Genomic DNA, 13,853 nt, shown 5'->3' with positions numbered 1-13,853 from the left:
TTTTGATTTCCCGAGTCCGCTAGTAGCTTATAGCCCATTAGCATCACCAGCGTGGTTGTCCCTAAACCCGCGTGCATCGCTAATACTCTATTCACACAAATTACAATTGTTTTACTCACTGTAACTTGCTTTAATGGCTGATGTTTGTCTACCTTTGAGTGCAGGTGACGACACGTTTGAGCTGCATTCGGTGCAGCTCGAGCTGGAGGCCATGGAGAAGCAGATTCAGGTCCTGGAGCAGAGGCAGGCCCAGCTGAGAGAGCGGAGAGCCACGCTGGAAACCTCCCGGGCTGACGTTATCAATTTACAAAATATTATTACTTACTTATAAGCCCTTATGGCTATCCCTGCGTACCTAACTAGCTTCTACCACCTACAATCCATCAGCTCCCTAAGGTCCAAAACCGCTGGACTTTTGATAGTAGCCTAGGATAGTAAATTCCACCTAAAGGAGGTAAGCCTTTTCGCATTTGGCTCCCAAACGCTGGAATAGCCTTCCTGATAAATGTTTGGGGTTCAGACAACACTTCCTCTGTTGTTTAAATCTAGATTAAAAAACACACCCTTTTCGGCCAAGCATTCAAATAATGCATCTTATAATTTTGGACTGCAGTTATATCTGATCAAATGCGCATTAATTATTCGTTTTAACTTGGGTTAAACTAATTGATTTTTACTTTGGCTGGAACAGCAGCTAATTATGTCTCTATTTGTTTCTCTGTTTTGCCACGGGATTTGACATCCCGTGGTAACTAGAATTTACACAAGCTCCAGTCTGGATCCAGAACACCTGAGAAGATATGAGGCCCAACCCCTCAGAGGACCTCAGATGATGCTAACCCAGAGACAACATACAGAACTACCACATTTTTGCTCTAAGTTTTGATTGCATAATTGCTGTTAATAGTGTTAATCGTCTGTTTGTTTACGTCTTTTATTGATTTTTCTGAACATTTCTGCCGTATATACATAAACTGACAGTCACCACTGATAAGCTACTACTAAATATTGTAGAAACTTAATTTTCTGTAAAGTTGCTTTGCAATGATTTGTATCGTAAAAAGCGCTATACAAATGAAAACTTGAATTGAATTGAATTGAAAGAATCTCAATTAGCCCTTATTTTTCTCCATTTATGAAGTTAACTGGCAACTCTAATGATGATGTAATTATCTTTTGACCCCAACCCCCTGCCTCAACAAAAAAAAAAAAAAACCTTGTAGGGAGATATGCGAGCGAATAATAGATTTAAAAAAGAAAAAAGTGGGTGCTTGGGTTTCGGAAAAAAAATTAATACAGCTCATAAAAAAAATGATGAAAAACTCATGCTAACATATTAATTCATATTAATAATTTAAGCAATTAAAACCTTTTTTATACTAGATTCAACTTGAATTTCAATACTATAAACCTGACTTTAAAATCTATAGGAGTTTATAAGTTGAAACGGTAAAATGTCACAGTGCATGTTAAATAGCCTAAATGAACTTGTATCTTATATGAAGACCTTGATTGCATGTTAGCATAAAACTAACAATATAATTTGACTTTTTTTTTTTTTTTTTTAATTTAACAATTCCTGTATTTATATGAAGACTATCAAACATTTTTAAATCGTCCACAGCTGAGCAACGTTCGTTTGCTGCATGTTTTTTTTTTTAATTCTAATTCTAATTCTAATGGATAAATATAATTGCAGTATATGATGCTTAGTTCTATAATAATAATAATAATAACAATAATAATAATTTAATGGAAACATAAGATAAGGTTGGGCTCTCATTCTGGAGAAGTCCAAACGTTTCCATATTCGTGATGTTCCCATTTAAAAATAGGCTTTGTAAGTTCACGCATTTCAGATATCATTCAACGGAAAAAAATTAAGATGAACAAAAATATGCCAAAGTGGACCGCTGCTGCGCCGCATGGCACGGTGAACGGCTCCACTGTTTTCCAATGAATATATTGTCCAAGTGTGTGAGTACAGCACTGTGCATACAGCATCCTTTTTTCTCCTATTGCTGTGGTAGGCAAATTGGTGTGGGTCCAGTGTGGGTGGGAGGCAGTCCTTGCGGTTGTTGTGCTAGGACCAGTCGCTCAAAGCACTTCATAACAATAGGTGTGAGTGCTACGGGGCGGTAGTCATTCAGGCACATTGGGGAGGGAGTGTTTTGGCACTGGCATAATGGATGTGGACTTAAAGCATGTTGGCACAGTTGCTTGGGGACAGATTAAAAAAAATGTCTGTGAAGACGTGACCCTGCAAGCTGCTCCGCAAATGCACACATCCAAGAATGCCGTCCGGGCCAGCAGCCTTGCGAGCGTTGATCCGGCTCAATGCAGTGTAGACATCTGTGGAGGTGAGCTTGAGGGGTTGGTGATCTGCTGAGAGTGTGATCTTGGTGGACATCTCCTTGCTGTTGCTGTTGAAGCGAGCATAAAATTAATTTAGCTTGTTAAGGAAGGAGAACGTCTGTGACCATTGGAGTAGAGTTGCTTGGCTTGTAGTTACTGATGACCTGGATGCCCTGTCCACATGCGTCGGGGGTTAGAGTTGGGAAAAGTGTCCCTCTACCTTTAGCTTGTAGCAGTACTTGGCCTTTTTGATGCCCTCCTCACGTTAGCCCTGGATTTGCTGTAGGCCTGAGCATCATCTTATCTGAAGGCAGTGTTGCATACTTTCAGCAGGATAGCCCCTCCTTGTTCATCCATGGCTTTTGATTAGGGTACGTTTTGATCTGTTTTTCTGTTGTAGCACTGTCAATGGTGGTGTTGATGTAATCCAGTACAGAGGAGGTATAGCTATCAATGTCCGTGTGAGAGCCACAGGCAGCCTGAGAAGCAAACAAACTCCAGTCCGTCTATTGAAACCTCTCCTGAAGTAAAGAGTCTGCTCCAGTTGGCCACACTTTGATGGTCCTCACTGATGGCTTCACACAGTTGATGAGGGGTGAATACTTTGGGGTGAAAAACAAAGAAAGGTGATTAGACTGTCCCAGGTGGGGGAGGGGGTCGCGATGTAAGCTCCATCAATGTTTGTGTAAACATGATCCAAAGTTTTGTCTCCTCTAGTGTGGCAGGAGACTGGGGAGCACTGGCTTTAATTTGGAGTGATTAAAATCACCCGTGACAATAAAAAGCATCCTCCGGGTGAGCAGTCTGTTGTTTACTGGTGGTGTCATGGGGTTTTTTCATGTTTGGCTTGGCATTAGCATCCGGTGGAATATAGACTGCAGTTATAATGGTGGAAGTGAACTCCCATGGCAGAAAAAAAAAGGTCTACACTTAACCATGAGAAACTCTAGGTTGGCTGAGCAGTGTCTCCCAACAATGACAGTGTTTGTACACCAAGCTTTGTTAACATAAATGCATAATCTGCCACTTCTTGTCTTGCAGAGTAATCTGCTGTCCTATCTGCCTGGAGCATGTAGCTTCTGGCTAGCTCAATAGCATTATTGGGAACGTCGCTGTGTAGCCATGTTTCTGTGGAAAACCATGACATTCCAATCAAAAAGTTTTGTTCACCAGTGACCGCACATTAGCGAGGAAAATGCTGGGTAAAGAGAGCCGGAACGGTGTTAGCTTTAGCTTAGCTCTTAGACCTCTGCACTTCCCCCGCCTTTGTTTACAATCTCGACACCGCCTGAGAGCACTTACGCCCCGCCGGGTAGAGTGAGTAGCCTCGGTTGTTCTGGAGATCTCAGGGATGAGTCGAGGATTGGTGATAAAACTGTTGGGGGAAAGTGCACACCAATATCCAAAAGCTCCTGTCAGATGTAAGATGTTAAGGCAAAGCTGTCCAGTTCGAACAGACCTGAGACGGGCAGGAAAAATACTGCAAAATTGCAAAAAAACTGTAGAGACGCTGAGCCTTGCGATGTGTACGCACCGCCATCTTGGTCTATCATTTTATTACTTGGTCAATCATTAATATGAAGACCAATCATATTAATAAGCAATAACTAGAGCAATAGTTTGTTTTTTCAAATTTTTTCGGGCGCTACTTTAATTCACTTGTTTTTTCCATGTGCTAAAAGATCCGGAGCTCTGGAAGGGGTTTCTGATTTCCAAAAGTTTTTCCTGTCTATATACAAGATAACAGCACATTTCCCTTTAAATTTGCCCAAATCATGTGTTCATTTTGGTTTATTATAATCTATGCTATACCATTCTGGAATCTCTGTTTTTCTTTTTTCTATTTTCATATTTTGAATTTACATCTGAATAATGACACCTAGATCCCCAGATCGGTCTAATAAAATGATCTGCAAACTTTGAATTTCCCAAACATCCTAGACCTTCAGCTAAACAATATGGTCTAAAAAGTTCTACCAAATACAGCACATTTTAGATAATCATGTGGATTTGGTATGGCAATTACTTTGTTTAAAGGAGATTTGGAGCACAGCAAACAATTGGAAATTCCGTCTCTGTTTCCTCACAGGGTTCTTTTCTTGTTTCCTGTAAATAGATAGCTTTATGTAATGAAGTTAATTTCTTCATATAAGATCGAAGTTCCATTTGCAATTGCTCTAAAGAGGGGCTTTGTAGGGACCCCTACAATATGGCACAGGCATGGGTCAACCCGTAAGCATTTCATGCTGTGTTAAGTGCGTTTTTTTCTATTAGTCTGCATGCAATAACTCATTAGTGCAAGAGGTAAAGCATCAATCCAGTTTAGCTTAGTACTTTCACATATTTTAAGTTTTGCCTTGATGGTTCCATTTAATCTCTCTACCATCCCTTGTGATTGTGAATGGTAAATACATCCTAGTCTCTGGTTTATTCTCAATTGTTGCATTATTTGTTTTACAGTTTTTTGTATGAATCCATTACCTGAACTGATTTCTGATGGTATTCCAAATCTAGGAATTACTTCTCTTCTTCTAGAAATTGAATTACTGTTCCTGCTCCCTGATCTACTGATGGTACTGACTCCACCCATCAAATCTGTCTATGATCACCAACATGTACAGTACCTTTTGCCTTCTACTGTCTTTATCATATACACACAATCCACTACTAAATGATTGAATGGTCCTTCTGGTACTGGTATATTGGTGTTGTTATTCCTTTTCTCACATTGTTTTGGCACAGATTTCACATGTGGACAAAAATTCATCCACCATTGCACGTAAATAAGGAGACCAATAACCTTGCTGTTTCATTTTCGTTATCACTTCACCCCTTGCGCAGTGATCAAAACCATGCACATCTGATATGAGAATATTCAAAAGTCAAGTTGGGGCAACAATTTGTCCTTCATGTGTACGCCAAATATATTGCATGTCTTTTTTGGCTCCCATTTGGTGCCACATAGAATGTTCATAAGGGCCTGCTTGTTGTTGAATTCGAATAATTTCATCCAATTGAGGTTGAGGTTCTATAAGTACTACAGGTGCTAGTACTGCTACCTGACACCCTGAGGCTTTCTTAGCTTCCAAATCTGCTGCATTGTTTTCCCTTAACCCTCTGAGGTCTAGGGGATTTTGGGGGCCTGGAGAAGACATACAGAACATTTGTTCACAAGACTGTCAAACCTGGAGCTTGTAGCCTAGAATTTTTGCTTCAAAATGATGTGAAAATCATCTTGTTTACTCACTCACAGAAAACAATAGATTAAATTTTCTAAGAAACTTTTTGTTTGTAAAGGGCATATGCGAGTAGGCATCAACTATCATGCATATTTGTGTGATTCACACCTGAGAAGACAAAGGCTGCATAATGAGCCATTCAGTCAGATGTGTGACTGAGAGGGAAGAGTTACAAGAAAGAATGTGAGGACAAAATAAATTTTATATATTTTTTATGTTTGTAGTTTATTTATTTATAATATATTTAAATATCCAACAAAATAATTTGAGATTCACTTGCAAGTGCAGTTAAACAGTTTATTAGGAACAATCAAAACTGACTTTCAAAACTGATTTTTAGCATCATTACTCCAGTCACACGATCCTTCAGAAATTCTTCTAATATTCTGATTTTCTACTCAAAAAAAAAAAAAATATTATTATTATTATTATTAATGTTGAAAAGAGCTGAGAATATTTTTTCAGGTTTTTTTGATAAATTGGAAAAACTGAAGAAGCTATCTCCATCCTGCTTCAATGACTACCGTCCTGTTGCACTTACTCCCATCCTCATGAAGTGCTTTGAACAGCTACTCATGCACCACATCAAATCTGCCCTCCGAATTTGGACGTCCAAAAATTACATGAAAAAGACATCATTCCGACGTCACATTGCACAGTGGGATGGTCAATTGTCAGTTCTCTTGGTCGTCAGGTCGACTGATGTATGTTGCTGAACTGTATTCAAATGTTATAAATATAAAAACACCACATTTTGAAATTTAACTGCAGTATGTCAATTTAGTTTATTTGTGTGTGCTGCGCTCATAGACTTTAGAAAACGGTGCTCATTTGTTTGATTTCTCCTCGAGAAGCTGCGCAAGCCTCAAAAGTTTAAGGTCCTTGCACCCTGACTGAGTCCGAAACTGTCGTATTTGTTTTTTCATATTCGTTATTTGGTGGCTCTCAATTGTCAAAAACACCCCTCAAAATATTTGCTACGGATGCGAAAAATGCAGAAAATCGAACCATCCGAATTAATTTTTATGACGGACGGAAGTTTCAGAGGCTGCAACCTATAAAACGTGAGGTCGTATTTAGTTATATATATATCAGAATCAGAATATAGAATATAGGCTACAGTTAAAGCTGTAGCCTCTTCCAGTTTGCATATCGGTCCAACCGCTCGACCGATGATGCCATCGCCACTGCCCTCCACTCAGCACTCACACGTATAGACAAAAAGGACTCATACGTCAGAATGCTGTTCATAGACTTCAGTTCAGCATTCAACACAATCATCCCTCTACAGCTCATTCACAAACTGGTCGAGCTGGGGCTCAACAATTCGCTGTGCAACTGGCTGTTGGACTTTCTGACTGAAAGACCTCAGGCAGTATGGGTCAGCAGCAACACATCCAGCACCATCACACTGAACACTTGGGCCCCCCAAGGATGTGTGCTGAGCCCCCTCCTCTTCACTCTGTTGACCCACGACTGCACACCGTCACACAACTCCAACCTCTTTAAGTTTGCAGATGACATGACTGTGGTGGGTCTCATTAGCAACAGAGATGAGACAAACTACAGGAGTGAGGTGGGCTGCCTGGCCGGGTGGTTGCAGTGACAACAATCTCTCTCTGAATGTAGAAAAGATGAAGGAGATTGTTGTTGACTTCAGGAGGAGCGCACACTCAGCATGTTCCTCTGACCATCAACGGTGCGTCTGTGGAGAGAGTGAGTAGCACCAAGTTCCTGGGTGTGCACATCACAGAGGACCTCTCCTGGACTGACAACACCGCAGCACTAGTCAAGAAATCACAACAGCGTCTCTACTTCCTCCATATCATGTACACCTTTTACAGAGGCACCATCGAGAGCATTCTGACTAGCTGCATCACTGTGTGGTATGGCGCCTGCAACGCGTCCTGCCGGAAGACTCTGCAACGCATAGTGAGAGCAGCTGAGAAGATCATTGGTGTCTCTCTCCCCTCCCTCCAGGAAATTTACAGAATCCGTCTCACTCGCAAAGCCCTCTGCATCGCAGGTGACCCCATCCACCCATCACACAGCTTCTTCAGTCTGCTGCCATCAGGGAGGAGACTGCAGAGTCTCCAGGCAAGGACCAGCAGACTGAAGGACAGCTTCATCCATCAGGCTGTCAGGAAGCTGAACTCGCTCCCGAACTTGCCCCCCCCACCCCCCACCCCCGTCCCTCTCCTGCCCCAGGCACCACTAAACTATGAACCACAAAACACAATTTCGATTCTCTGTATGTATGTACTGTACATGTGGAAGAATTGACAATAAAGCAGACTTGACAAAAAAAAAAAAAAAAAAAAAAACGCAAGACTGGATGCTGAAAATTTAGCTCTGATCACAGGAATAAATTAAATTGTAAAATATATTCAAATAGAAAGCAGTTATTTTAAATAGTAAAAATATTGAACAATATTACTGCTTTAGCAAACTGGTATTGTGTAATGTTGAAATATATAAATGAACATCACTTAACTAGCATTTCCAAATTGTATATTTTTTATGTGCTCTCAAATAAACTAAATGATAAACTGCATTATTAACATTATTGTGATGGTCACTGATACTAGAAGTACAGGGGGATGCTGTGGCCTAATGGTTAGAGAGTTGGACTTGTAATGGGAAGGTTGCAGGTTCGAGTCTCGGTGCTGACGGGAGCTGTAGGTGGGTGGGAAGTGAATGAACAGCGCTCTCTTCCACCCTCAATACCCATGGCTGAAGTGCCCTTGAGCAAGGCACTGAATCCCCAGTTGCTCCCTGGGCATTGGATATATATATATATATATATATATATATATATATATATATATATATATATATATATATATATATAATATATATATATATATATATATATATTTTTTTTTTTTTTTTTTTTTTTTTTTTTTTTTTTTTTTAAGTAAACCCAACTTGGAACAATTTTTCTTAAAATAAACAAGATAATCTTTGTTATGTGAACTTAAATATTTGAGTTCACTCAACATTCTTTACTTCAAATTTTTTTGAGAATGTTGAGAATGCTGCACAAAGTGACTGGTGCATTTTTTTGAAATTCTTTACTTTAAATCATACTCTAGATTGAATACTGTCACATGGAATTGATGTTGATGGTGTTGAAATTATGCAGCTAAGCAATGATATCTCAGATCATTATTTAGTATTGTGCAAACTTCATATAGCTAAAACTGTAAATTCTACTTCTTGTTACAAGTATGGTAGAACCATCACTTCTACCACAAAAGACTGCTTTGTAAGTAATCTTCCTGGTGTATCCCAATTCCTTAGCATATCCAAAACCTCAGAACAACTTGATGATGTAACAGAAACTATGGACTCTCTCTTTTCTAGCATTTTAAATACAGTTGCTCCTTTACGCGGAAGGTTAAGGAAAACAGTCTGACACCGTGGTATAATGAGGACACTCGCACCCTAAAGAGAGCAGCCCGGAAAATGGAGCGCAGCTGGAGGAAAACAAAACTAGAGGTATTTCGTATTGCTTGGAGGGAAAGTAACCTATCTTACAGAAAAGCATTACAAACTGCTAAATCTGATTACTTTTCATCTCTTTTAGAAGAAAACAAACATAACCCAAGGTATTTATTCAATACAGTGGCTAAATTAACGAAAAATAAAGCATCAACAAGTGTTGACATTTCTCAACATTACAGCAGTAATGACTTTATGAACTACTTTACTTCTAAAGTCGATACTATTAGAGATAAAATTGTAATCATGCAGCCATCAGCTACAGTATCACATCAGACAGTGCACTATAGATCCCCTGAGGAACAGTTCCACTCATTCTCTACTATAGGAGAGGAAGAATTGTATAAACTTGTTAAATCATGTTAAACCCAACATGTATATGCTATTCCATCTAAGCTCCTAAAAGAGGTACTTCCAGAAGTTATAGATCCTCTTCTGACTATTATTAATTCCTCATTGTTATTAGGATATGTCCCCAAAACCTTCAAACTGGCTGTTATTAAGCCTCTCATCAAAAAACCACAACTTGACCCCAAAGAACTAGTTAATTATAGACCGATCTCGAATTTCCCTTTTCTGTCCAAGATACTAGAAAAGGTAGTATCCTCACAATTATATTGCTTCTTAGAGAAAAATGGCATCTGTGAGGATTTCCAGTCAGGATTTAGACGTATCATAGTACTGAGACTGCTCTCCTTAGAGTTACAAATGACCTGCTCTTATCATCTGATCATGGTTGTATCTCTCTATTAGTGCTATTGGATCTTAGTGCTGCGTTCGACACTATTGACCACACCATTCTTTTGCATAGACTAGAACACTTTGTTGGCATTAATGGAAGTGCATTAGCATGGTATCATATTGTTCACAAGTGCAGTTTGGAGTACCACAAGGCTCAGTACTAGGGCCATTACTCTTCACGCTTTACATGTTACCCTTGGGAAATATCATCAGGAAACATTGTGTTAGCTTTCACTGTTTTGCTGATGATTCTCAACTCTATATTTCTTCACGGCCCGGCGAAACATACCAATTTGAAAAACTAACGGAATGCATAGTCGATATAAAAAACTGGATGACGAGTAATTTCTTACTGCTAAATTCTGATAAAAACAGAGGTGTTAATTATAGGACCTAAAAACTATGCATGTAATAACCTAGAACGCTGTCTAAGACTTGATGGCTGCTCTTTCAATTCTTCGTCATCAGTTAGGAACCTAGGTGTGCTATTTGATAGCAACCTTTCCTTAGAAGCCACGTTTCTAGCATTTGTAAAACTGCATTTTTCCATCTCAAAAAATATATCTAAATTACGGCCTATGCTCTCAATGTCAAATGCAGAAATGTTAATCCATGTGTTTATGACCTCAAGGTTAGACTATTGTAATGCTCTATTGCAGGGGTTCTCAACCTTTTGCAAGCTGGGCCCCCCCAAAGCTGGTTCATTGCAGTTGGGGCCCCAGTGCCCCCACCTAACCCACCCCCACACCCCCATACCAGATAGATAGATAGATAGATAGATAGCCCTAGGCTATTATTTTTATGCCCACATTATTGTTATTATTATTTTTATTATTATTATTATTATTATTATTATCATCAGTAGCGGTAGGTAGGCCTATTATCATTACTAGGCTGTTGTTATAATTGGCAGTAGCACCAGACTTCTAATGTGAGCTTGCAGGCATTATTATTATTATTATTTTGAGTAGTAGTAGGCCTATCATCATTACTAAGCTATTGCTATATGTTGTTATTATTATTATTATTATTATTATTATTATTATTATTATTATTATTATTATTATTATTATCATCAGTAGGCCTATTATCATTACTAGGCTATTGCTATAATTGGGAATTGGCACCAGACCTCCGATATTAATTTATGGTTTATTATTATTATTACTAGGCCTAATAGTAGGCATCATCTGCAACTTTTTACAGAAGCTTGCAGGTAGGTGATGTTAATGTGAGACCTGAGCCTGCTTTGCCTTGCAAAGATCCTCAATTCTTGGCTCAATGTTTGATAAACATAGCCTCGAATCACCCTCGATTTGTGCATGATTGCGGTATTTTGTTTTGAGTGCAGTCAACAAAATACGACCTCACGTTTTATAGGTTGCAGCCTCTGAAACTTCCGTTCGTCATAAAAATTAATTCAGATGGTTCGATTTTCTGCATTTTTCGCATCCGTAGCAAATATTTTGAGGGGTGTTTTTGACAATTGAGAGCCACCAAATGACGAATATGAAAAAACGAATATGACAGTTTCGGACTCAGTCAGGGTGCAAGGTCATTTTGCAATGGTTGAACACTCGCGCGAAATGCCTGTCGTGTTGCCTCGGCCAATCAGAGTGGCGTTTACTGGGTGGGTTATGATGATGTGCTGCCTCGACCAATCAGAGTGATGTTGACTGTTTTTTGTCTCTTTGGTTGAAATCCAAAGCCCTTGATAGAGTGTTGTTCTCGTCTGTTCTTTAGCTGCTGTTGGTTCTTTTTAAATTAGAAATAAGGAGGATAGGCCTAATATATGCTACCATGAAATTATTTTCTGAACTATAATTTCCCACAAGTTGCATTTCCAAATAAATAAACAGATACATGCAAAAATACATGTATGCATAAAGAAATAACTTGATTAGGCTACTTTAAATAAACCAGTTAAAGAAAAACAGGAAAATGTAAAAAAAAAAAAAAAACATGGCCTGAATAAACAAATAGGCATTCACAAAATAAATTGTGTTTGTTTATAAAAAATATGTATGTGAAGAGTTCAGATGCAAAAGCCTCTAAGTGCCATCTGAAATTCTTCTAAAATGATAATTTCTATAAAGCCTGTATAGTTAGGTACTTTCACTTTAATGACAATTAATAGGTAATTTGCATTGCCATTTAAGTGAAATTATTGAACTTAAATATACAAGCTTGATAAATATGATCATTCTAGAAGAAAATTTCAGTTGGCACTTAGAGGCTTTTGCATCTGAGCTCTTCATGTATTGATCATGTTGATCGGCCCTATAAACAAATATTACATATTAATCATGTAAATTTCCTGCAGCTGTTATAGACGTCCAAATGACGTCCAAAAAAATTTCCCAGTTCAAAGGTCAAATGTTGAACGTCAAGATGACATCCAAGTTGGGTCATGATTGGACGTCCAAACTAGGTCCACAAATAGACGTTCAGAAATGGTCATGGACCGACGGACCTAATATAGAAATGATCTGCACATCTATCCGACGTCCAATGTTTAGTGGGATCACTTAATTTACCATCACTTCGCGACTGAAAATGTGAGACTGATATGACAGTTCAACAAACAAGTTAATATTAAGTCACTTATATTTTAGACGAAATAATGACTGTTTTGGTCTATTTTAGCAGCGAAAATAGATCCGATGAATCCAAACAAAGATCACAACATAGCGCATCTCACAGAAACACTCAATCGTGTTTTGAATGATTCAGTGTTTTGAACAAATCGTTTGATTCAAAGATTCAATGACCCATTCACAAACATCTGTCTCATACTTGATGAATCAGCCGTTTGAATGAATCGTTTAAAATGAACGTCTCAATGACTCGTTTAATAAAACCACTTATCACCTGCATTTACGCTCACTATCGACAAACCAAATTTGTTCAAAAGTTTTTTTTTTTAAATCAGTCCAAACACATTTTAATTTTTATTCAGGAGTTATGTATATACAAAACTATAACTTATGACAGTAGTTTAGGGATAAAGAAAATAGCATTATTTTTTGTTCAGTTTTTTTTCCCTTCCTGTAGCCTACTCGCGCCCCCACCGGTTGCGAACCAGTGCACTACACCATTCAAAAGCTTGGAGTCTGTATATATAGAAATTAAAACTTTTATTTAGCACACATGTGATGATAAATACATTTATTATGTTACAAACGATGCTGTTCTTCTGAACATCCTATTCATCAAAATAAAAAAATCTTCTCAGCTCTTTTCAACATAATAATAATAATAATAATAATAATAATAATAATAATAATAATAAATGTTTTTGGAGTAGCAAATCAGAATTTTAGAATGATCTCTGAAGGATCGTGTGTGAAACGAAACAAACTAATGATGCTAAAAATTCAAGTCAGCGTTGAATGTTCCTAATAAACGGTGTAACTGCACACGCAAGTGAATCTCAATTTGTTTTGTGGGATAATTAAATATAATCTAAATAAACTACAAACAAAAAATATATACATTTATTTTGTCCTCACATTCTTTCTTGCAATTCCTCCCTCTCACTCACACACCTGACTCTAAGGCTAATTATGCAGCTCATTATGCTGTAACGTATGGACTAGATCATGATAACACATTCATTCTAATATTCAGAAAGATTTTAAATCTACTGACTGACCTCATGTAAATCACAGCTTAGAGCCAATGAGTCTGCATCAAACTGTGCCATTGACACCTTTAGGGGCCTGTTTGAGCATCACCAGGAACACCTCTACATTCCTACTGTAGCTCGGACTCACAAGCTTCAAAGAGATCTTAATCAGCTTCAGTGGCCAAAGCATGCAGAGGAAAAGACCTCTCCATGCCGCTCGCACACACACACACACACACACACACACACAAACCTTCTTGCATTTAACTCAGGATATAGACCTCATTCCAAATGTATACGATATATTCCTGTGTGTTTGTATGTTTGCCAGCTCATATTAGCATAGTTATTGTTCTCTAGTCGTGTTAGTTGACCTCTAAGTGCCT

This window comes from Cyprinus carpio, chromosome B14 (assembly GCF_018340385.1).
Source record: "Cyprinus carpio isolate SPL01 chromosome B14, ASM1834038v1, whole genome shotgun sequence".
Classification (NCBI taxonomy): Eukaryota; Metazoa; Chordata; class Actinopteri; order Cypriniformes; family Cyprinidae; genus Cyprinus; species Cyprinus carpio.
Note: the sequence above shows the minus strand (reverse complement) of the source record.